A 24,808-nucleotide genomic window follows, 5' to 3' on the forward strand; every position below is an offset into this window, starting at 1 on the left:
CGGCATGTTTCACAGTATCTATGGCTTTTGGGCCGGAGGGGTTGGTGAACCGATAAGCTGACCGCCTTGTGTTTTAAAATATGTTGATTGGATAGTGTGGGTGAACGAGGGGATGAATGTCGTCGTGGCTGTGCGTGTCATCCAAAAAAAAGGATATAATATTATACAAATTAGAGAACAACTGTTGTTCGTCAAATAACACATTTGTTGGTTGACTGAAGTGCTACGGTGGATGTTTCAAATAAGTGCTAAACGGCGGATATCAGAGGAGACCTTACGGCGAGTAACCTGTACACCTTCCCAATGAGATTTTCTTTGTTATAAATTCAATAAAATGAGTATTGAAGGTACCACGAGGTTAGTTCATGAGAGGTCCGCGAAGTGCCCGATGAGATAAGAGCCTAGAGTCAAGGGAATCGGTGATACGGAGAGTACCAAATTGAATCCTCAATAAGTACCATGTGAGCGCCAAATTGATATCAGATGAGTTCTGCCGCTGGTAGTTGGTTCATGCTTTTGAAATTTGATCCTGCTTTCTATAACATATCTGTAAATAATGCGCCAACCGCGTACTGATCATCTGTAAAAGACAAAATAAATAGTAGTCCGTGACTGGAAAAATAATTAGACATTTACACAATGTGGTACTTCAAGATTGGTATTCAAATTAATTTAACTAACTTAAACACCATTATGAAACAATGCATATAAATTGACAAATACTAAGCAATCTATCCGATCTATCAGACCGCTAATACTCTACATGAATTAGAATCACAAATACAAAACGATACATCCAAAATCGTTGCAAACAATATGATGAAAACAAAACCCAAATAACTCATTATGAACGCAAACAGTCCTAAAACAAAATAGTGAATTTTACTTGAAAACAGCGTAAGCTAGTCCTCTAAAACACGACATCACTTTATCCCAAACACCAATAGGAAAAGATCCAAAACCTTTTAAACACCTACAATATATCTTGAATCAATAAAAATAAACTAATATCACAAAATCAGAAAGTACTCAAAAGGATATGTACAGAACGAGGAAAGAAGTAATGGCACATCTGGAATCGCAAAGAATATTCATTCTGTCCTACGGAATAATCAATAATTTGAAATCTCTTTGACCTTAACGGCTAGCCAGACGATACCAAGAAAGGTCTCTTAAAGCAAAATATGATCAGAAATGATGATAAAAGAAAAACATTGAACACCAAACGATTGTCTATAAAGTCTAGCACAAACACTAAAAATGATATTCCCAGAACCACAGAGACGTTTACAAACCCTTAACTGTAATATACATAACGTTGGAAAATACTTGTAATTGTCAAATGTCAGTATTCTACCGTAAGGATCGGTTTTAATATCATTAATAAATGCTATCATTTTCTCTTCTCTGATTATCTTGTCATATGATACACTTAATTTTGAAATGGTGGTTGCCGTTCATTTTTATTTAACAATTTGAATATTTGTTCAGCATAGTTATAGTTTTGTCTTTTATATTCGATTCAATGATTAAAAAGTCGGGTGAATATTCATTGTTTCTTTTTCGAATATTGTTTGACCTTGTGTAGAATAAATGAAGGAAGTGATATCATTTCTTGATCGAAACAGTTTTGGGTAACTTGTTTTCGTAGGAAAGGTAATATAGACACCCAATCTGCTTCCTGGTTTTACTGTCATAATTCAGAGCATACTCATTTTAAATATATTGAAAGTCTTTTTTTCTCATTACTGGCATTGGAAATGTTCACAATTTAAGTTGTGTTTATTACACAAGCAAATCGAAAGTCCATTAAACATGACACTATTTCTTGTGAACCTATGTTACATCAGAGAGGTGTCTACAATACACCCATAGTTCAATTAAATCAGTAAAACAATATTTTGAAACTTCTTGACGCCTGTTTCTCACTTTCAGCTTACGCAGCCGTTTGGGCTGATCAAAGGCACGACATACAAGTGGCGTAGCTGGGGGGGGGGCAAGGGAGGATACGTGCCCCGGTGTTAGAGGGCGCTGTAATGGGAGAATGAGAGCCAAAAAAAAGAAGCAACTTTTAGAAAAACATGATGAATTGATGTTTGTCGTCAGGCATGAATATTTTCCAGTTACATAATCTGAACTGAATGTAGTTGTTTTTATTAACAAATTTATAGATTGTGATTTCTCCAGACCATTTCGACCGTTTTCTCTTCTTTTTTTAAATTTCTGTTCTGTATTTTGTAATGACTACATGTCACGGTACATAAACAAACTTGAAAATATAATTATACTTTTACTTATCCAACCTAATCAACCACATTGTTAATAGAATTTAAATAAATAATGGCATTGAAAAAAAATAAATTTAACTTAAAGAGATGCTTTAAGCACAAGTATATATGTTATAGCACTTTTTAATGGTTTCAAAAATAGTATTACTATCAAATAAATCATTATTTTTTAAATGTGATGTAATAACAACGTTCTTATTTTGAAGTAGTTGATGACATATCAAGAGAAGAAGTTATATTTGGCACAAATTAAACAAATTAGGAATTGGATAAAGCATGTCTTCATATATTTTGTTCATGAAAAAACACAATACTTTCTTCCCCCGCATAAGGGTTTAAGTTTTTCAATGCATTTAACAGCCACTGCGAAACTTGCAATGGCATAAAATTACTTATTTTATTTTTTACTCCTTTCGTAACTACCGAATTGTCTGGAATGTGTTGAAAAGAATCCCTACAAAGAAAAATCCCTGTTTATCCGAGACAGTCGTTAATCACTAAACTTATTAATGAGAGTATCATAAAAATACAGTGTGCTTTGTTTCGTGATTTGTTCACGAATCAAAGCAACTATTCAAATCGTTAGCCTGTATGTGGGAAAACAGAAGAGAAATTACACTTCTATGTTTTACTTTCAAAATTGAAAGCATGATCAGTTTAAAAAAGTGGCAATTACATTTTCTCACGAATGACCTTTATAACCATTCTTTACAATAACCTTTTATAGTTTATATTAACTTTATTAACTTTGAATTAAATTGTGTAGATGCTTTTCAAATGCTATAACAAATGAATACCTCTATCGATAAACAACAATTTGAAGCTCTCTTTGGATTTTGTTTTACAATAAAGGGTTCAGAATATAGGGTTAAGAATTAATGCGATGATTGTATTTATTGATCGGTATAGCATTAAACTTATATTCGTGACACAAAATACCAGTTATAATGTTAGTGTTAATATTACACTAATGAATGTTACAGCAATAAAATATGCAAACACTGAACTAGAAATTTTCATAAAGAATGTCGCTCTCTTGTTTTCTTCAAGATACATTTTCCCGTACAAATAACGTAATGACTTAAAGTAATGACTAACCTTGATCGGTTCTAGAGATGTTAAATTCACATATGTCATCGTACTGTGATGTAGAAAGGGACTCAAACTGTTCCTGGGTACAGATGCATCCAATGGTTGAGTTCTGATCACAATAAGTAACGTAGACTAATAGTCTTTAGTCCGTTATTAGCTGTGTAATGTTTCCGATAATCACAGCCCTCGCATAGGATTACTTCCAGATTTATCGGTGGAAACCCGTCTGTTATTGAACAAGATAGGGCGACGTGTTATAGGATGGAGATGAGGAAAGGCCTTGTCATATAAGAGGTGTAGAAGGCTGGTATAATGTAAAGAGTTGTTAGATGTGATGAGAGTAAAGTGTATACGCGAGTTATCATCAGTCTATGATATATGATAAGTAGAAACACCTGAGAGCGGTTTACTGTACTTTAATAATTATCTTGTTAGGAATTCACTGTTTATGCGTACATCGATAGTAAACGTATTTGATACTTGAGTCTGTGAGGGATAAAAACACTGAAATACGAAAATGTTGTGAGGCAAGACAACCTTGACCTTAGAATACTTTTCATATATTTAATGAGACGGAATTGATCTTGTGCGTGATAGTAAGTTGTGGACTGCATGAAAAACGAACAACACCATTACAAGACACCCATGTCTCTTTTGTAAGCCGACGAGGAGTGTGCATAAGTTAAAAACTTAAAGTAGCCTTCAAGTTTATGCGGTACTATTACCAGCCCTATCGACGAAAAAATTATTCCAACCAGGATGCCAAAAGTATCACTCTCCCACGAAATATAATTTAAAGAGTGCTAAGCAATTTATGACTGCAACCCATTTTACTGGGCCAATAGTTTCGGTGTTATCCCCAGCCCACTCCTGCCTGTTTATATAAAAACACGTGTTTTGCCACTAAAAACATGAACGAGGTATGAATAATAAATTGAAAGCACCGGTGACCTAGAAACGCTGGAAGCAGATAACAGTATGTCTTACTTGGATATGTCTTTGGAACTTCCCAAGCACAACTATTAGAGTAACTAGTGATGGACATGAAGTCCAAGTGTCCCTGAGTAGCAACCAAGCCAACTGTTGAATTACCACTACACGAGGTAATATAAATTTTAAACACATCAAATTTCCCTCATTTCAATAACAAGCAACTCTACAACTGGATATATTTGTCTGGTCTGGAACATGTCAGTTCAAAGTAAAAGTTATTATTCTGAAGTAAAGTAAGAGTTTTCATGTCACAGAGGGGAGGTGAAGGAGGATAATAAATTGTAAACAGACGGTAAGTATGCTGCAGGAGAGTAGCATGTATAATATTATGATCAAAATCGACCAATGGCACATGGTACGTTCCAGCATCTTCTGGTTGGAGATTTAGAACTGTAAAACCAAAATCATAAAAATGCGATGAATAATATTCAAGTGAGTAATTAAAATAAATATTGATTGACTATATGCTCACCATATGACCATAACAGCTCAGTTTCAGCAAAAGTACGGGCAGATGTCACTCCGATGTGGGCCATCTCAGGGAAGTTCAACTGAAATCGAAGTATATATATATATATATATATATATAATTCATATTTATATGAAAAGGAAATATCTCAGAAGGCAAAGTCACATCCTACAACAGAATAAAAACCTGTCAATCTGATATCTGGTCCATCTTGACAATTAAAATTACAATCGATACACTCAGACAATGACATTTACTGGGACATTACGACGAATAAAATAAAAAATTGTAAAATCTCCATTTGTAAAGATATCTGATCTTTAACAATGATTATCCTGTACGTTACGAACACCGCTGTCTCACTCTGCAGTGTCGTCTTTAACAATGTTTACGCTGTGCTTTATAACGACCGCCGACTAACTTTGCAGTGCAGTCTTCTTTTATAGAGACCAATAGTAGACAGTAGGTATTCTGGAGGAGGTTAAGGATCGTGCGCATGCACGGAAATGTTAACACAGGAAAATAAAATACTTTGGTCACAGTATTCAGTGAAATAATATTAGTACTTCTCAGTTCCTGTTAATCTGCCTTCGGAGTGTTGATTGTAGAGGGCAAAGAACCAATGTTTATTTTACTCGGTTATCCTTTCAATGGTCAGCTTACCATTTGTAACTCTCAGGGAATGGATGATGATAACAAATGTACGAGTTATCTCTTTCATAGTTTCCATTTGCAAACCATATGACTATATGACAGTAATGTGTTTATATACAGGTAAATATAAACTAAACGCTGGTTATGCGAAATAATCCTCTGACGCTGTACATAGCTTTTTGCGCCCGGTGCTTGGCTAAGTAACTTTTAAATGTTAACGAATCGAAATCTCATTTATATTTTATATGAAATACTGCGTGAAATCTTAAAAAATAAAACGAAAATCGCCTTCAACCTGAAAGCGAATGTCAAACTGACAAGGTTGTGCAGAGATGTCGGTGGTTCTCTTAAAAAACAAACGGATGTGAACTGAATATGACAGAATGTTTCACACAGTGAACGTAGGGCAAGCAATGTCGCTTATTCCACTATTTAAATCTTGCCATGAGCCCACACTACATCTTCACCCATTCGACATACACCAAAACGGAAACCACAGTCCACTTTTAATTACAAAAATATGCTGCCTCAACTAGGTCACCACACAAAGGTTATAAGTATTTTCTAATATTTGTCCTAATATTTGTCCTAATACTTGTCATTTAGCCTTTGAAGAAGATCCTGCTAGAATTGAACGTCAGGCCAACTTACTTTTACACATTCTCCCACACAGGCTCTCTAGTGGATAAGCAGTTTGCTAACAGTTTTATTTTATTCTAATATTTTCATCATACTATTTTAGGCTCTAAGGTCAAAATATTATGTGAATCATGCAATTGTGCCGTCTTCCATGGATATAACTATCACATGTTCTAATGTAGCTATATCCGCCCCTGCGTGCAGGTCTCCGTTTCTTAAAATTGAAGACTATTAAACAACATAACAAGGCTTCTTTGTATCACTGTACTTATCAATAAATATCACTTGAAGAAAATTCACGTGTTTTTGTACGTTAGCGTTGAACGTTTGCAAAAATGAACCTGGCAATTACAGGACAGGAATACCAGGAAGCGCCTGTAAAATGGAGCTTGGGATCAAAAACAAGAAGTCCCTTAACCATACCCACCAGCCCACCGACTTCGGAGCAACGTGTGCAAGGAAACACTGAGCTTAAAGTCATTTTGGATTAAAATTGGATACTTCAACATTAACGGGGAATAAGCAGTTAGAAAAGTAAAAGCTTCTGTTGGTGCGATTTAGTATTCAGAAATTGGTCTTAAATAGTTTGTTAAATTTGAACGATTCTTTTCTTCTTGGGGTGGGGGTATATTTATATGTTAAGCGATGGCTATACAAATAATGAATAGACACTTTTCTCTTTCATAGCATTTGCGTACACGGTTGATAATAAAAATGACAAGAAACTCACCTGGATTACTTTTAGAGATGTTAAACTCACATCGGCCAGAATACTGCGGTGTAGAAAAGAACTCCAGCTGTTCCTGAGTAGCGATGCATCCAACGGTTGAGTTCTGATCACAAGACATGACGTTAATATAAAGCTCTTGAATACCGTTATCATCTGTGTAATGTTTCTGAAAATCACAGCCCTCGGGCTCAATCATTTCCAGATTTATCGGTGGAAACCCGTTTGTTATTGAACAAGATATAGTTATGTGGTAAGAGCCAGATGGGGATGAGGAGGGGCCTTGACAAACAAGGGGTGTAGGAGGCTGATAGACTGTAAAGAGATGATAGGTATAATGAGAGTAAAGAGTATACGGAGAGCCATCATCAGTCAATGACAGATGATAAGTACCAGCATCCTGTCGTTGAACGTTTAAGATAGAGAAAGAGAAATCAACCTTAGTAATGTTAGGCCAGTAGTAGGACCGATGTTCCTCGATATAGTCTACTTTTACTTGAAATGAATATCGGTTGACTGTCTGATTCTGTCTTCTTTGTATACCGTTGTAGGAGTAGATTCCTTTAGAGGGAACGTTTCCATTAGTACGTCCGGTGAAGTTCATTGCTACTCGCAAACCATATATATATATAGATCCATATATGGTTTTGATATATAATTCAATATTGTCTTCATTAACAGGAATATCCGGGAACGAGAAGTCACAAGCTAGCATAGCGTAGCATTCCTTTGAATTTACTGTTTGTCCTTCTGTGCAGTGATAGTTACGACCGATTACGTTACAAGTATATAATACCAGGAAGATGGCAAGATGAAAAAACTTTGAAACAATGAAACCATCCATGTTTTAATAACTAACGACTTTTAAAGCTGTCCAACGTCGCAGACGTGCGTTTGTGCCTACATTTATAAGAAAACTCTTATAGCCTAAGAGATAGAAAGTGATCTTTGTTACAACGCGCATGCGTTAATTCCTTTCAACTGTGCATGTCTGGAAAATATATTTCCGACGTGACAACATGCACGCACGAGTGTGTTTCGAATTTTACACATCGCTTTGTTTTTTGTATTTTTAACTTGAGCAGTTATATTAGCTAAGAAGTAGGCTAATGATTTTAATATAACATTGTTATTTAATGACAAACATATTTGTTGAAGGGTGAGTGTTTGTGTTTGAATCGTTTGTTGTCCTTTCGTGTTCTCGTTATTAATTTAATGCTTATACGTGCCTTTTGAAACAGTTACATAAAATCAAGCTTTAGTATGTGACAAATGTCATTACTATACTTTCATACTGAATTATACGGAGAAAAACAGAGAATGAGAATGCAACGTGGAGCTTGAAATGAAGCACCAACAGAGCATAAGCATATAGACATTACCTTCATCATGTTAAAGTGATACATTCATCAAAAACGGAATGACTGTACCTGAAAGTGATGATGCTCTCACGTGAAACATTGAACAAAACTGAATTCGCATTCTATTTTAATCTGCTCTGGTGACGGGACGAGTGAATTCAAAATATGATGCAACAGTGTAGATAACAACACATCATCATTTGACGGCTAAAATAACATCTTTCATATGAGGTATTAACAAAAAATCCGGATTTACTATTCTGTTTTTCTTTTGTTGGCTTTATATTTCACATCCCAGGTGAATTAATATATTCATGGTTCTCGATCATCTGCATCGAATTACTGTTGGTGTTACTTTATCACAGTTTAAATTCAACAGGCTCGTGGATTCATATGGCAGGAAGATTAGTAAAACGCACTTACAAATGGTGAGACCTTTATTTACCTTCCGTTGCTTTTTCGGTAGAATCCTTCACCCTTACATATTGAATAATTTATTGAATAAAATTAATCGCATTGTTCATTGTACCGTTATCAGGTAATTTATATTAACTATGCACACCTCGTTTTCAAAGAATATGTAAAACTTTGTCAAAGAACTGAACAACAGTCTCCATTTCGAATGTCCTCCAACCCACCTTACTTAATAACCATCAGTTTATAATGGTAGTTCTATAATGTGGAAATATATTGAAATCACTTCAGAAAACGAAAACGAAAAGACACATGATGTCATCCTTGTTAGCGAATAGTTAGAGTCATTTCTTATTGAACAACTTTGATTTTTTTCGCCAGCAGCTAATCATTTGGATATTTCTGTCCTTTTTTTTTCAATCAAAGTAACTTCTAACATCAATGCATGTAAAGAATTTAAAAATTTACAGTAACGTTTTTCCAGATGTTTAAGGGATTTTGGTTACTCTGAACATGTGTCTCTAACACTCGACGGCTTTTAGTCATACATAACTGGGTATGAGTAGATACATGATAGGTAGAGCTTACCAAATAGACGGTATGTGTGTTGCAATACAGTCGGGCCGACAGTCCAGTCCCTGTTTGAAGCCTTTATGTCAATTTGATAAGTTCCAGCATCTTCTAGTTGGATATTTAGGATTGAAAAATTAAAGTTGAAAAAGAATTCCACATGTTCTGAATAAAGGTATTCAACTTGGAATCTATAGCGATCATAAGTATGCTCCTCAAACTCCCAGAATATTGCAGAGTAAAGAAAGGGAGCTCGATGATCGGTAGCCAGCTCGGTGAAGTTCAAATCAAATCTAAATAGGCCATATATATATCTATATTTATATGAAAATGAAATATTTGGAAACGATAAGTCACAACCTTCAACCATATAACAGTCTGTTGAATTTACTGTAGGTCCATCTTGACAGTGATAATCACGTGCACAATCAATATCTTCGGAAAATGAAAAAGTGATCAGAAAAATGAAAAAACAATGTAAAACAGGTACAAATCCCATATCGGTAGATCGCGGTATTGTGACACAGTAAATATGATGAATTTATTGCAACACTTCGCGCATCTGTCTGTAAGGCGAGGAGCGCTGTTTATGAATCAAAACAAGGAGTCGTTCTTAAAAAACACCCGTACATGCGCACATCTGTGTGTTTTCATTTGAATAATATATGTGCTGATTCAAAATGAAAATGAACAGGATGAAAATGGAATTAATTGTTTTATGGCTACGTGACAATGAAATTCAATTGAACTTGTATTTTTGAGGGAAGGTATACTCTGCTGATGTCTGTAGTGGTATCATAACCTTTTAACTGGTTGTCGTAATGGATATAAGGCAATGGAAATCGCTCGGATGATTTTATTTATACATGCAAGTCAAACATGAATTGAATTCCCTTTGTCTGCTTTGCTTTTTTGTTGTTGTAAGAAATCATAATGCGTTAAGGTTAAAGTATGAAATTGATTGTCGATTCTAGTGAATTTTTCATAGATACTTTATAACTCAACCAGATTCATCACTGAATGAGTTGTTAAACATATCTATTAAAGACGTAAAACATGTCTTTGAAGCTAAAATGAAAAATCATTCGAAGCAAGCTTTTTATATTTCGACAATTTTACAACCGTACCAATTATTACTTAAAATAAGATAATTGTAAGCAGTCAAAGTGTGACACCCTCATAGATTTTCGGAAACAATGTCCTTTTTATTACAACCCCACATTGTAGACAATTAATGGGCATAGCAGGTAGTTGTAACCATCTATTGTACTAGTTTAGAGAGAATATTTCATGTGTATTTTCAATATTATTAAATTTTACAAGATAGTTAAAATATTATTATCATGTATGTGAGACTAAAACGTCCATTGGCTGCCTATCTTATTTTCAACAATTCAATGTTTTGGTCGACGATGTGGAGTGCATCCTGTGCTAGAGAAGTGAGGGGCAGGAAATTACCCCTGCCCTCCCACTTATAAAAGGGGGGATTTTTCTCTCCTCACCCCTGCCTCCCGCCCCACCCACCAAAACACATTTCAACGAGTTTCTTGGCTACTTAATAATAATAGCCAAACAACCCGGTAAATATGACGTGGTTAGAAGTGGATATTTCGTTCATGACAATGATCCATTCCTAATAAATCATGACTATGTTACGTCATTTCAGATGATACAATTTGAAACAGTAAAGCTTCTTTAATAATTTTTTCTACATTTGTGTGAACTGCGTTTCATTTTGATTGGTAGATTTGGCAATCATATAAAATGGTTAATCGAGAGCGTATGTGATAAATTGGTTTATATACTATAAGGATTACATGTTCAGATCCTGACTGGATCACTGGGTTGTGTCCTTTGTCTTACTAAATTACCTTTCTTTCACTCATGTGTGTAACAAGGGACTTAAAATTTTAGTTATAATCAACATAGTGAAATGTATGGCTCATTCTATACAATTTCTAAGCCGATACTCATGGCTTTATCAGGTAAAATTGGTAAAGGTGAGAACCCGTTTATCATGTAAGATTGATGCGTGTTATAATTTCTTAACATATTTTACATTTATAATCAGTTGCTACTGAGAAGGACTTACAAACAGAAAATGCTAAACACACATTCCTTTGCATAATAATTGGCTGGACTTACCAGACTATTCTAAAGATTTTAGTCAATAATTTCGTCCACATTTTAACATATAGTGGATGACGCTTTACTACAGAACGCGTAAAATGTGCAATCTAACATGTGTAAAGGTGTTAAAACATACTTCATTTTATACTGATTACCGCTTGTCTCTTATTCACAGTTCAAACCTATCAAGCCATGTACATTCGGTGGATTCCCCCAAAAGGACGCGTATTTGGCCCGCCTTTACGCTCCGAGGGCAACTGTTACAATCTGTATATGGGTGCGAAATTAAATTACCTGTGACCAGAGGTTTACTGTTGCTACTGTCGTGTTAAGGGCTTGTTCTTTATACGAAGAATTTGCTATAAACTTCAACTACAACAATAATTGTCTAGCAGATAGTATGATCGTAATCATTTTTGACCTTTAAGGTAAAAAAATCCAATTAGGGTCGTTATCAATTTGCTCGATTATTGAGCAAATTGATATATATATATATATATATATATATATATATATATGAATATCTCTACTGACAAATGCAAAAGCAAAAAAAATCCTAGTATATATGTAATCAAAGAAGGTTTGTCTTCCTCTGTGTGCTTGCTTGTATGTAGTTGGCAACTTGAAGAGCAGGATTTCTGCGACAGTTGACTCAACTGAGGCTTTTTTACACCCACCACGTAAGGCTTACAAAGAGCAGCGTAGAACATTGGTTAACCTGCGAGTAAAGAAGCTTGTTTACAAGTGACGAAAAGTTGCGACTTTCTGGACTTAATTCCTCCAAGGTACGGAACATTACGGAAGTTACCACGAATAGCTAACGCTTCGGTTCTCAAGTCAAGGACAATTTTTACCCAATGAAAAAATCTACAAGGGCATAGAGACTACTGTAACATTATTTTGGTGGTGGCGTGTGTGTGTGTGTGTGAGGTAATATGGAAAATATGTTGCTTTATAGGGTGATCAACAACTGGTGAAATCAAGTGAGCCTAGTTGACTCTTCAATGCGCAGTGTCATCGTTGATGCATTGATCAACTTTATCTCAGTAGGTGTTGGCGGAAACATGAACATTATCCAAATCAAGACGTTACACCATGAGATAGTTGGTTCAGTTGCAGGCGAAAACTAACATGTCTTTTTGACATCTTATTTGAAAAAGACTACCAATTGGTTGTGAGGTATGAGACATCAGATCAACACAAAGGATTATTTGTGTTAATTTAAGCCATTTTTAATTAAAAACTGAGACTAATCATGCACATTAACATTCAATTTAAGATGGCATTGCACCGCCATTTCAAAGAAAACATTATTTCTTTGTGTGAAAACTAACCTTATACTATTTAATTCAGTTTAATACAAATGCTAAAGTGTGTTCGTAATAGATCGTCTGCTATATTCAGAGTATGTGTGAGTGTAACTGTTTGTGTTGTAATTATTCATAATTGGCTATTGATTCAAGCTCTATCCATACAAAGTTGAACATTTAAAATTAAATAATATTTTCCTGCATTAGTTTTTCTTAAATCATTCAAGGGGAAAATTTCCCGAATGAAATTTTATCATACAGCATATATAGCTATTCACCATGGAATGATCTTGACCAGTCATTCGTATAGAGTTAGTTAACTTATTATGTGAAAGCAAAAACCGCTTTGATTAGTCAAAGATAACATTTATTACATCATGATTGTTTTCCCTTTTTGAATAAAAAATCATCTTGAAATAGTTTAGTGATGATATTTATGTGTATTATTCAATACGTTCTGAAGGTTGTCCAAGTTTATTCAATCGTTATGATCGAGGTATATGAAACAAAAATCCGACCATGTTGATTTCCTAGTGTTATTTTCTAATAATTTAATAACAAAGTGGGATGATCCAACAACTCCGTGGAGTACCTGCCGTGCTAAAGAATGGGGGCGAGAAGCAAACTCTTGCCCCTTCACAATTTATAGAGGGAAATATATCTCTTCCTCCCATGCACCCACCCCCCTCCCACCCACACCCCGAAACATTATTGCTTCTTTAAACGCCTGCTATGGCAATGGGATCCGATAAAATTCTGTGTATATTTTAAATGGCCTGAAGTCGAGGTTTCCTAAATGAAAAATAATTCATTACGAATCAGTAATGAATGTGTGACGCAATTTTATACATGGTTGTGACAGGACACCATGTGATGACTGCCACAAAGCATTAAGAGAACGTCAAAGTGCACAACGTAGTTGCAATAGCTGTCAATACAATTAATTAACAATTAAACTAGTCTAGTAACCATGCTCATAAGCATTTAGTTTCAGATGGCGCTGTACCACTATATAACAAGAGGAAGTTATAGAATTCTAACTGCATATTTCTTTAGGTGATAAGAGTAGATAGAGTATGTGTTATTAAATGTTCTTGTTCCTTTCAAGTAGGAGATCGATTGTTATGAGCATATATTACAGAGGACAATATCTCGGTTGGAATGTCTTTATCTGTCTCTATTATATACATCATCCAGCAATTGGTATTGGAATGACCTTGAACACCTGACCACCTTTCATTGACAGTTATCTGTCACAATATCCAGTAATTGCAAATCAAACAATAATGAAAACCAATAATATAGTTACGGTGGTCCTGATGGAACAGACGAGTTGCAGACTTACTGCGTTAGTATAACCCGACAACTAGCGAAAAATACAGTTTGTTCGGTTGCTGTGTTGCACCGCATTATTTTTGTTTGCTCTATTGTGCAAAAAACATGTTTGGCGGACTAGATGTGATGTGGTTTTTAGGGGGAAATTTGCCAGTTGGCAGGCAGTCCTGGAGGCGGCGAAAATCGCCTTCAAATTGAAGGCGATTTTCGCCGTTTATCTGGGGCTGCCTTTTTTTGACGGTGGTGTGCTGGGGAGGGGTTTTTCGTTTCGCTGCGTGCTGGTCGTCCTTTTGTGGTTTTTTAAATGTTTGAGTGGGGGGGGGTTGGGCGTTTTGTCTCTGCAGGTTGGCGGGCGTATGTTTTTTTTTTGGCTCGCTTGACCTGAGTTTCGTTTGTCAGAATGGGATGGTTCGGTAGTGCCGTTGGCCGTGACGTTTTGTATCCCGCATGGCGGGTCACGTAAAAAGCACTAGCGAAAAATACAATATTTGGCGTGTTGTCCAGCCACGTGCAGCTCAACAACTGATTACGTTGGGATTCTTCGTCAAAATGCCAATGCATATAATCGCTTCTCGGCCTGTTGGCTAAGATCATGTGTAGTATCTTTTCCCTTTCTAGGGGAATGGTGATACACACCCGACGATGATCACACAGTCACAATATCGATGCAAGGGGACTGAGGTTGAGAGCGGATCAGTTGTTCAGTAGTTTGGTAGTTTGGTTTTCGTGCCCAGGTTCTTTCCTGGGTGAATGTTCTTAAAAAGTATGCATATAATAGCTTGTAACATACAATTCGCCTGTATCGAGAAGAATATGGTATCGATGATTGTTCAATTCAACAACTCATTGTGCAAGATTGCTTGGTGGTGAATGAGATAGCGTAGCCTGCAGTAAAATAACAACCAGTTATAATCAGTTTGTCGGCTTGTCGAGACCTCTTTCCAAGGGCCGTTGTTATTCTGGTTTGGGGTAATAGAGGGCCTACGGACGGTCCGACCGTTTTTACTTTTGTAGATGATTTGTGTTTAGTTCGGTGAGTGTGTGCAAAAGGGCGGTTCAGTTGGATGTTTGTAGTAATTGTTTGTTGCTGATAGTTTAGTTAAAGTACGGGTAGAGTTTGGTGTTGAAAGCATTTAAGCCGTGACGTTTTGAATTCCTCTGGGCGGATCACGTTAACAGCACAGTAAAGTTACAACCAATAACAATCGGTTCCAAACCACTGGGAGTACCATATTACGTAACCCCCCCCCCTCCCTCTCAGTGAGAATATCAGCATATAGGCCGGGAAGCTTGGCCTCGTATGAGTTGCAATAAATCTGACCAAAGTGGTTCATGAGGAATACATTTTGGATATCTTACGATGTTTCTAAGTTACTAATATCCGAAAACTATTAGTCTGGTCCCCTTATTATGTACATAATATAGTATATTATAGTAGTTATTTTTCTGGCTCGCTGTAGCGTGGTTTGCAATGCCGTTGGTGATATAGGTAGGGTGGACGGGCGAGGTCATTTTTGCATTCAAAGAATTGTTATTTCTTCTTCCTCTTTTTGGATTCTCCTCTCTTATATGCTCTCTCTGGACATAGCATATTGTTTGATATACTCTGCTTAATTTTATTCATTTATATTTATCTATATTCATGTTCTCTCTCCAGAGTAAGTTTATGTCTTCGTCTTTATTGATTAAGTGATAGGGAAAAAAATTAATTAGATTTAAAACTTGAATTGCACTGAGTTTGAAAGGTCAATACCGCAGTACAAATTTTGTTTGTGTAACTGAAGTGATACCGGGTTGGTTATCTCAATTAATCAGGTTGTTATTTCAAGTTACCGTCGATTCGTCTCTTCCACTCCCTTTCTACTCAGTTCCGACGGTGGCGAGGGGAAGGTTAACGCTACACATCTAATGCACTAATCCCCTAATGGAATTTCAGCAAACATGGATAACTATAGTGAACAACCCCCGGCATCAAAAGGTTTAAGGAAATAATTGATCTATTTAGGAGACATGTGGGTTGAATTCAGTATCGAGGGGCTGCCATTTTGATGAGATATAGGAGAATAAGAGATGACAGTCATTGCGGTTCATTTTTAGGGGCGAATATTCGCCGTCCAATTGTTTTTACTCTTTTTACCATCTTATACTTTTCTATTCATTTTACGCAACTAAGAACCTTGGCGGTTGAGGGACTAGTGTATTCAGCCACCGTCCCATACGATATGTCTGAGACGCGAAAAACACATTCCATACTTGTCTTACGTTTTCGGGAGATTATCCCAGCACCAGAGAACGTCATAAAAAGATGTTACCAGGCGATGGAAGCATTACCAAAGACCTTTATATTCGATTATTATAGATAAAAAGCATTGCAAGTGCCCTCGATGTTTACATTGTGAACTTTTTGAAAGAAGGTCTATGAAACTGAAATGTCGCCCTCACTTCAGGAGAAAGTTATCTCTTGTTTCTAAATGAGTCTTTGAGCTCCTACATGTGAAATGCTGCTTGTTGTTTGTCATTAACATAACGTCATTTCGGTTATTCTTTCAAAGTTAATTAAAGATAGTCTTCACGTACCCAAACAAGTACCTCATATTTGTGCACAATAAGTAACACGCTCTCCTTACCATTGGCTAATCTTATTATAATATGTGTATTGAAAGACATAGATTATACAAGTTGTTATTTTCTATTATTATTTTAACATGGCTTTGAATACCTCACAGTTGTTTATGGGTAGATGTAATGAACAAATTCGACGGCATGTTTAACAGTATCTATTAAATATCTTTTAATAAAAGGATCTATATTATTTCTTGCCTGATCGAGTTATACGACCAAATGTATGTTGTGTGAAACATGGAATGTTAGTCCTCCTATCTTGGCCTACTTTAACCAACCTTCTATCTTCCATTTGGTTTATTTGATCGTTTTATACCATCTTAAAAGAATATTAATAATGTCTTAGCGTCGCTAACTTTAAGCAATATTGTTATTTAACAAAAGTCACGTCTTCCAAAGTTCCTACTCTTTTACAACAATCTTATTTTCAAAGTTGGTGAGCCAGTGATCCTCTAATTTATTATAATATCACTTTCTACCCCAACATCATCTCTCAGAATAGCTGCTGCCTAGCAAAAATGTTTCATTTCATATGTTCCCGTGTGCCTCGTAAGCGATATCAAACTATTAATTGGGGCGAATCCATGTTTTTTTTTTTAAGGAAATGGATTGCCCTTCGGTCGATGCCTCCTATGTAATCTGAGGAATTTGTAAACTATAAATTAGGTTTAATATTAAGTCTACGTGCAACTTTGCTACTTTTAAATGTTGATGTTAGGTTAAAATGAGGGAAGCGGTGAACACCCCCATTCATGGATCAGCTACTGTGATAATAATATCCACTGAGATCGACATAGAACTTAAACTAGAGCAAGTCTTCTACACTTCTTGACTCGTAAGAAAGCTCACCGCTGTCATATCTCCGATCCCGAAGAAAGCTGATGAATGCTTCAACGAGAAAATAGAAAGAAAGAAATATATAGTTCGATGAGCTATCGACTAATAGTTCGATGAGCAGTAACATGATTAAATTTCTTCGAGAAGAAACACAGTTAGATCGCGTATCTATCAGTACGAACTACTTGTTCATCTCACCCGTTACATTTCTTTGAATACAAAATATGTGGCACTGTAACGCCAACATGAATACATGAAAGCCTGTTCATTACGCATGTTCATGAGGTGTTTGCGTGTGAGTTGCCCTCGCTCTCTACTTTGAATAAAATTATATTTATCTAAAATTCTAAATGATTAGATTATTTATCATGACGTACATTGTTTTAATATGGTGTAAATGTGTGAGACAAAATACAGTTAGTAGAACCGACGCCAACATTGTCAAGTGAATTATATGTATTCATTTTCTAATGAATAACGTGTAATTCTCTTAATCCGCTGAATGTATGCGTCATTAGACTTGGGAAAAGGGCAAACCACAAATCGTTTGAAGGTACAAAAGAAGCGCGCCATTATATTGAGCATTGCAGTTAGCATTTACCTGCAGAGACCTAGAAAATAGATAAAGATGAGTAGGACGTAACGGAGACTCAGGTTTGAAGCATATAGTATCAGCGTAACTAGGGGATGGCGTTTGGGCCGGAGGGGTAGGTGAACCTGTAGGCGAACCGGCCTTTGTTTTAGAAAATTAGTTGATTGGATAGTGTGTGTGTGAACGTGGGTTATGTCGTTGTGGCTGTGCGTGTCATGTAAAAAAAAGAACATATAGTTCTCTAATTTTTATAGCAACTGTTTCTCTTAATACAACCTCATATAGAAGTAGTGTCATTATATTTATTACCCTCTTTTACTCTAGTTCAATGGACGAAATAAATTGCGTAAAATTGTGAAGAAACGTTCGTACTTTTTCCTTTTTACGAAAACTTTACCAAAATTGCTGTGTATTTCAGATCAATGAAATCATAATTAACAAAAACAAAAGCAAGCACAATGAAACTTAACCTTTTTTTAAAATATATTCTTAATACCGTTGCTATACCAGGTCAAACCAAGCGTTTTGGTTAGCAACAGGTGAAATGCTACGATGGATACCATATTTTTTCGGAGTGATCTTAGATGTTCCAAATAAGTTTTATGCGGCGGATATCAGATGGCACTTGTACCGAGTAACCTGTTCACCTTACCAATGAGAATATAAAATGAGAAATGTTAAAGGTACCACGAGGTTAGTTCATGAGGGGTACGTGAAGTGCCACGATGAAATAAGAATCTAGAGGCAACGGTGATTCGGTGAGTACCAAATTGGAACCTCAATAAGTAGCATGTGAGCACCAAACTGATATAGGAGGAATAGGTGTAATATAGTTTTTAGAGGAAAATTTGCCAGTTGACAGACAGTCCTGGAGAGGGAAAAGTCTGACATTCACCTTCAGGTTGAAGGTGATATTCGACATTTATCTGGGGCTGGAGAGGGGTGTCTCGATTCGCTTCGTACTGGTCGTCCTTTTGTGGTCTTTTAAATGTTTGAGTGGGTGGTTGGGGTCTTTGTCTCTGCAGGTCGGTGGGCGAATTTACTTTTTTGGCTCGCTTAACTTGAGTTTCGTTTGTCAGAATGGGATGGCTGGGTAGTGCCGTTTGACCGTGACCTTTTTGATCCCTCAGAGCGGGTCACGTGAAAAGCACCAAACTGATATAAGATGAGTTCTACTGGTGGTACTTAGGTAATGCTTTTGTAAGTTCCGAATAGTGCTTTTTAGGTGATCCGCCATACGGGATACAAAACGTCACGGCCAACGGCACTACCGAACCATCCCACCCCGAAAAACGAAACTCAGGCCAAGCAAGCCAAAAAAAGACAACAAACGCCCGCCGACCTGCAGCGACAAAAAAACGTCCAACACCCCCCCCCCCCACTGAAACATTAAAAAATACAAAAGGACGACCCGCACGCAGCGAAACGAAAAACCCCTCCCCAGCACACCACCGTCCAAAAACGGCAGCCCCAGATAAACGGCGAAAATCACCTTCAATTTGAAGGCGAATGTCAGACTTCACCGCCTCCAGGACTGCCTGCCAACTGGCAACCTTCCCCCTAAAAACCACATCACATCTATTCCGCCAATCATGTTTTTTCACAATAGAGCAAACAAAAATAATGCGATGCAATACAGCAACCGAACAAACTGGAGGTTCTACCCCATATAATATAAAGCCCTGTCCTACCGACCATGAACGGTCTCCCGTTACACGGTCGGTCCAGGTCTGGAACCACTCCCATAAGTTTAAAACAAAGCAACAATGCCAAAAAACATGAGCGGTATTCATTAAGCTGTCACAGCGGGTCCTTGGGCACAGTCCATCACCCAATCGCCAATGATACCTTTTAAGGTTGGTCGCCAAGGCACCGTGTGCAATTCTCCATGCAAGATCACGGAGCCTGCAACTATTCAGCCTTGAATTCACCGAACGCCATACTTCGGCAGAATGACGTCCCTGGACAAAAATTGTACTCAAGGCCCTATTCCGCAACGAACTGTGAACGAGGGCCGGCTGTGACAGGTCAACAGGAGGCAACTCAATCAGAGCGGGGCAAATGACACGGACCACCCTGTTTGGAGTACTACTATGCGGTTCTATGTTGCTAAACAGCGCCGGGACCCATCGACGCAGGTGCAATCCGCCCCACAAACGTACAAAATATGAACAAGGCAACCCTGGGTCAGTCACCGCTACAAACAACTGCTTAAATAACAAAAAGGTCAATTTACTTCCCAGATGAACAACCGCTAACCCACCCTTCTCCAGTTTTTGGTGCATTACCGCCCTTTTGACAAGCTCTGTACCACCCGACCAAATAAATGAAAATATCGCGCTCTGTGTAGTTTGCTTTCGTGGAGTGCGGACGTGTTTTTCGGCTGCTCTCCACTTTTCGTTGACCACACACTTTGTGTTTTTTTACGTTGGCCTTTCAATAGTTTGTAGTTTGTTTAGTGTAGTTTTGGCTTTGTTGCGCAGTTTTGTTTTTCATAGGTGCGTGGCTTGCTACACCCCTAGCTGTCATGGCGGCTCGCCGTGACAGCAAAATCGTATTGTTGAGTTTTTCGGGGGAAGCTAAGGTCGTCCCCGAACAAGTTTTTTCAGTTTTGCGTTCTGTTGGTTTAAAAGTTCCTGGAGAGGTTGACGCGCTTCAGCGTGAACCGTGAGAGTGGCTACGGGCGTGGTTGAAGCGGTCCCTGTCCCGGCCTCTGACACCGTATCACATGATGCTCCTGTCATCCCCCCAGTGTCCGACACTAGCGCCCCGGTGGAGGCTTTGTTCCCCCTTTCGTGTCCCTGATCAAACTTGCCGAGACTGCCAGCCTGCCCACTGAGGCAGAGCAGGACAAAACGGCGGAGATGGTACTAGCGGAGTGGCATGCGGCGCAGGATGCCGCTTGTACTGGTTCACCGGTAGCTACGCCCGCTATCGGTGATACTAGTTGGGCCCCGAGTCAACCGGCCCAAGAGACATTAAGTGGCCCAGATTCTGACTCGCAAATGGAGGACTGCACTACAGCCGTATTAGTGCTTTTTACGTGACCCGCCAAGCGGGATACAAAACGTCACGGCCAAACGGCACTACCGAACCATCCCATTCTGACAAACGAAACTCAGGTCTAGCGGGCCAAATAAACATACGCCCGCCGACCTGCAGAGTATTAGTTGTGGCTAAGGAGTCCTCCGATTGGTTTGATGAGACGAAACAGGCCACTGATCTCATTGACTCGAGTGGCCCTTCCACTATACCCGCAGCCGCTTCCGCTATACCGTACAAGATGGTCGCTAGTGGACCTCCTGTTCCTGACAGGAAGGTCCACTCGATCAATGACGAGGAGCTAAGAACTCTGCTCCCTCGTAAGAAAAGGGGGAACACTGCTAGGGGCCTGAAAAGACCAATATTGGGAAAACTTCGCAGGTAATGCGCAGGCCTGTTGTCTACCATCGGGACGGCGTACCCCGGATGGTGTGTGGGGGGTGTCAGGGGGTGTCAGGTGTGTGGTCGTTACATAATATGGGTTGGGGGGGTTCTGTTTGTGGTTTGGAGTTGGCTTTTTGAGGCTGGTTTGTACAGCTTTGTTTTGGTTCTGTTGACCTTTGGGTCCGTGTCCTTTTCATGTCACGTTGAACGCTTCATTGTTTACATTTGTGGGTGAGTCAGAGAATTCTGTTTGTGGGTTTTCAGTTGGGTTTATGGTGATTGTTAAACAGACTGGGATTGTTTTTGGCTTTGTTGACCTTTGGTCCGTGTCCGTTTTTCTATGCACGTAAAAAGCACGCTCTCTCCAACCGCACCAGGACGCGACGCGGAATTGGATACACCGCGCCCGGGTACCACAAGATGGGCGAAACAAAACGATTAACTACGGTGACTTTCCCTAGGATCGAAAGCCAGCGGGTGCTAAAAGTTTCGAGCCTGCTCTCAAGTACCTCAGCCCTCTCGTTCCAGGTGACATCACAAGATGCATCGTAGCCGAACAATATACCATTAATTTTGATATTCTGGTCCGACTACGACGCACCGAATGGTAAGTCTCTGTATCTCCAGCTACCAAGACGAAGGCCCTTTGTCTTTTCCGGATTCTACTTCGCCCCGGTAGCTCTCTCAAAGATAGATAAATCCTGCGAGAGGGCACGAAAGGAGCCCAGACTCGAAACAACACACGTGACGTCATCAGCATATTGAATGCATTTCACTTTGGCACCCCCTGGCACAACGAATGGGGCAAGTTTGGAGTCCCTTTCCAAAAGACGAGAGAGCGACTCGCTAAACAAAACATAAAGTAATGGAGACAGAGGGCACCCCTGGCGAACCCCCCTCTCTACGTCAAAAACCTCCGAACAAAACCCATTTACGATTACAGAACTGAAACTTTCCTGATACAAAACAGAAATCCATTTACGAAAATTTGGATGCATCTTAAACGTCTCCAATACCTTCATTAAAAAACCGCGATCCACCATGTCAAAGGCCTTCTGCTGGTCAAGAGACACCAATGCACATGGCAGATCACGCTCAATAACAAAGTCGGTCAAGTCGCGCATCAACCACAAGCTCTGCTGGATGCAATGACCCTTCACTGCACAAGTCTGGAGATCACCCACAAAATGTGGCATAGCCAGTGCAAGGCGGTTGCACAACGCCTTAGCCAGCAACTTGTAGTCCACATTTAACAAGGTGATCGGACGCTTGTTATGAGGATCCAAAGGGTCCCCAGACTTGGGCAGCAAAGTAATCATGCCCAGACGTTGACTTTGGTTTAACAGTCCGTTTTGGAAGGCGTCCTCGAAGACGGCTCTGATGTTGGGCCCTATTATTGCCCAAAAGGCCCGGTAGAACTCCCTTGGAAGCCCGTCCGAACCCGGGGACTTGCCATTCTTCATCTTGCGCCTGCCAAAGCTCAACAGTGGTCATGCTTTTGTAAGTTCCGAATAGTTGATCCTGTGCCGACTGCATACTGACCATCTGCAAAATACAAAATAAATAGTAGTCCGTGACTAGAAAATTAAGTAGACCTTTACACAATGCGGTACGTCAATATTGGTGCATATATTGTATATTATATATTTACCATTATGAATACAATGCATATGAATTGAAAAATACCAAGCAATATATCCAGACCGCTAATGCGCTACATGAATTAGGATTTTGACACACAAATACTAAAATGATACAAACAAAACCTTTGAGAACAATGAAAAAATCAAAACCCAAATAATTAATGATGATCGCAAAAAGCGCTAAAACATAACAGTGAATTTTACATATAAACAATGTTAACCTATACAAAGTCCTCAAAAACACGACATCATGTCATCCCACAAATCAATAGGAAGAGATCCAGAACCTCTTATGAAACACCTGCAATATATCCAGAATCAATCAAATTGATAAAAAAAACTGATTTCTTAAAATCAGAAAGCACTCAAAAGGATATACACAGAACCGAGTAAAGAAGTAGTGTCACATCTGGAGTTGTAAAGAATACTCATTCTGTCGTGCGGAAAAATCATTAATTAGAAATCTCTTTGAACTTAATAGCTAGCCCGTCGATACCAAAAACGTATCTTAAAGCAAAATATGATCAAAAATGATTATATAATGAAAACATTCAACTCCAAATGATTGGCTATAGGGTCTCCTACAAATACTAAAAATGATATTTCCAGAACCACGGGAACATTTACAAGCCCTTAACTATGATATATTATGTACAGTTGTTATTGTCAATGTCAGTATTATACCATTAGGATTGGCTTTTAAAGGTATATTATATATTAAATGCTATCATTGTCTCTACTGTGATATCTGGTCATGTGATACACTTAATTTGGAAATGTTCATTTCCATTCATTTTCATTTAGCAGTTTAATTAATTCGTTTAGCAGAGAAACAGTTTTGGTAATTTAACTTGTTTTCGAAGGAAAGGTAAAATAGAGACCTATTCTGCTTCCGGGTTTTACTTTCATAATTCAGAGCACACTCATTCGAATTATATTGGAAGTATTTTTTCTCACGAATGGCATTGCAAAGGTTCAGAAGTTGAATTGTGTTTATTACTTTGTCAGTAGTATGTCGTTGATTTAATTATGACACGTTATCTCTTTTAATTAGTGTGACCGTTTAGGATTCAACAACTTCTCTGACGGATTAATGTTTTATTACAATGGCATTTATCACTTTGTAAAATAATATATATATATTAACACAATGACTTTTGCGTATAAATAGAAACTTGTTTAAATCAGCATATGAACTCGTATTGTCTATTAAAGAATATGACTCAAAATTACATGTCATTAACACTTTCACTTACCCAGTTAATAATATACTATTAACGTTAAAGTAGTTTTAATTTGACTTTCCCCTCTGTTACTGAATGATCGAAATTTGTCTTTGTCCTTTTCTCTCTCATATTCAATGTAATAGTAAAAGCTTTCGTGAAGTGCATGACGCTGACGTTCATGAATATGCTTTTACCTGATTTCTTCATCAACCCAATAGAAAGTCCATTAAACATGACACTATTGTTTCTGAACCTCTGTTACATCAGAGAGGTGTCTAAAATTCACCCATAGTTCAATGAAATCAGATCCATATAACAGTAAATATGAAATTCTGAACGTTCATTATATGATTTTAAATCAGTATGTTAACAATATTCGGAGGTTTGATTGACGCTTGTTTCTCACTCCCAGCTTAGGCAGCCGTTTGAGCTGATCAAAGGCACTACATACACGTTGGTGACCAACCTAAAAAGATATCA

General features: G+C 37.9%; 1 pseudogene; it reads left to right on the top strand.

The window, feature by feature from the left end:
- Positions 1–14,546: 14,546 nt before the first annotated feature.
- LOC139976589 (U2 spliceosomal RNA) lies at positions 14,547–14,645 on the top strand (annotated as a pseudogene).
- The last annotated feature ends 10,163 nt before the right edge of the window (positions 14,646–24,808 follow it).

The sequence above is a fragment of the Apostichopus japonicus genome, chromosome 11 (assembly GCF_037975245.1).
Source record: "Apostichopus japonicus isolate 1M-3 chromosome 11, ASM3797524v1, whole genome shotgun sequence".
Classification (NCBI taxonomy): domain Eukaryota; kingdom Metazoa; phylum Echinodermata; class Holothuroidea; order Aspidochirotida; family Stichopodidae; genus Apostichopus; species Apostichopus japonicus.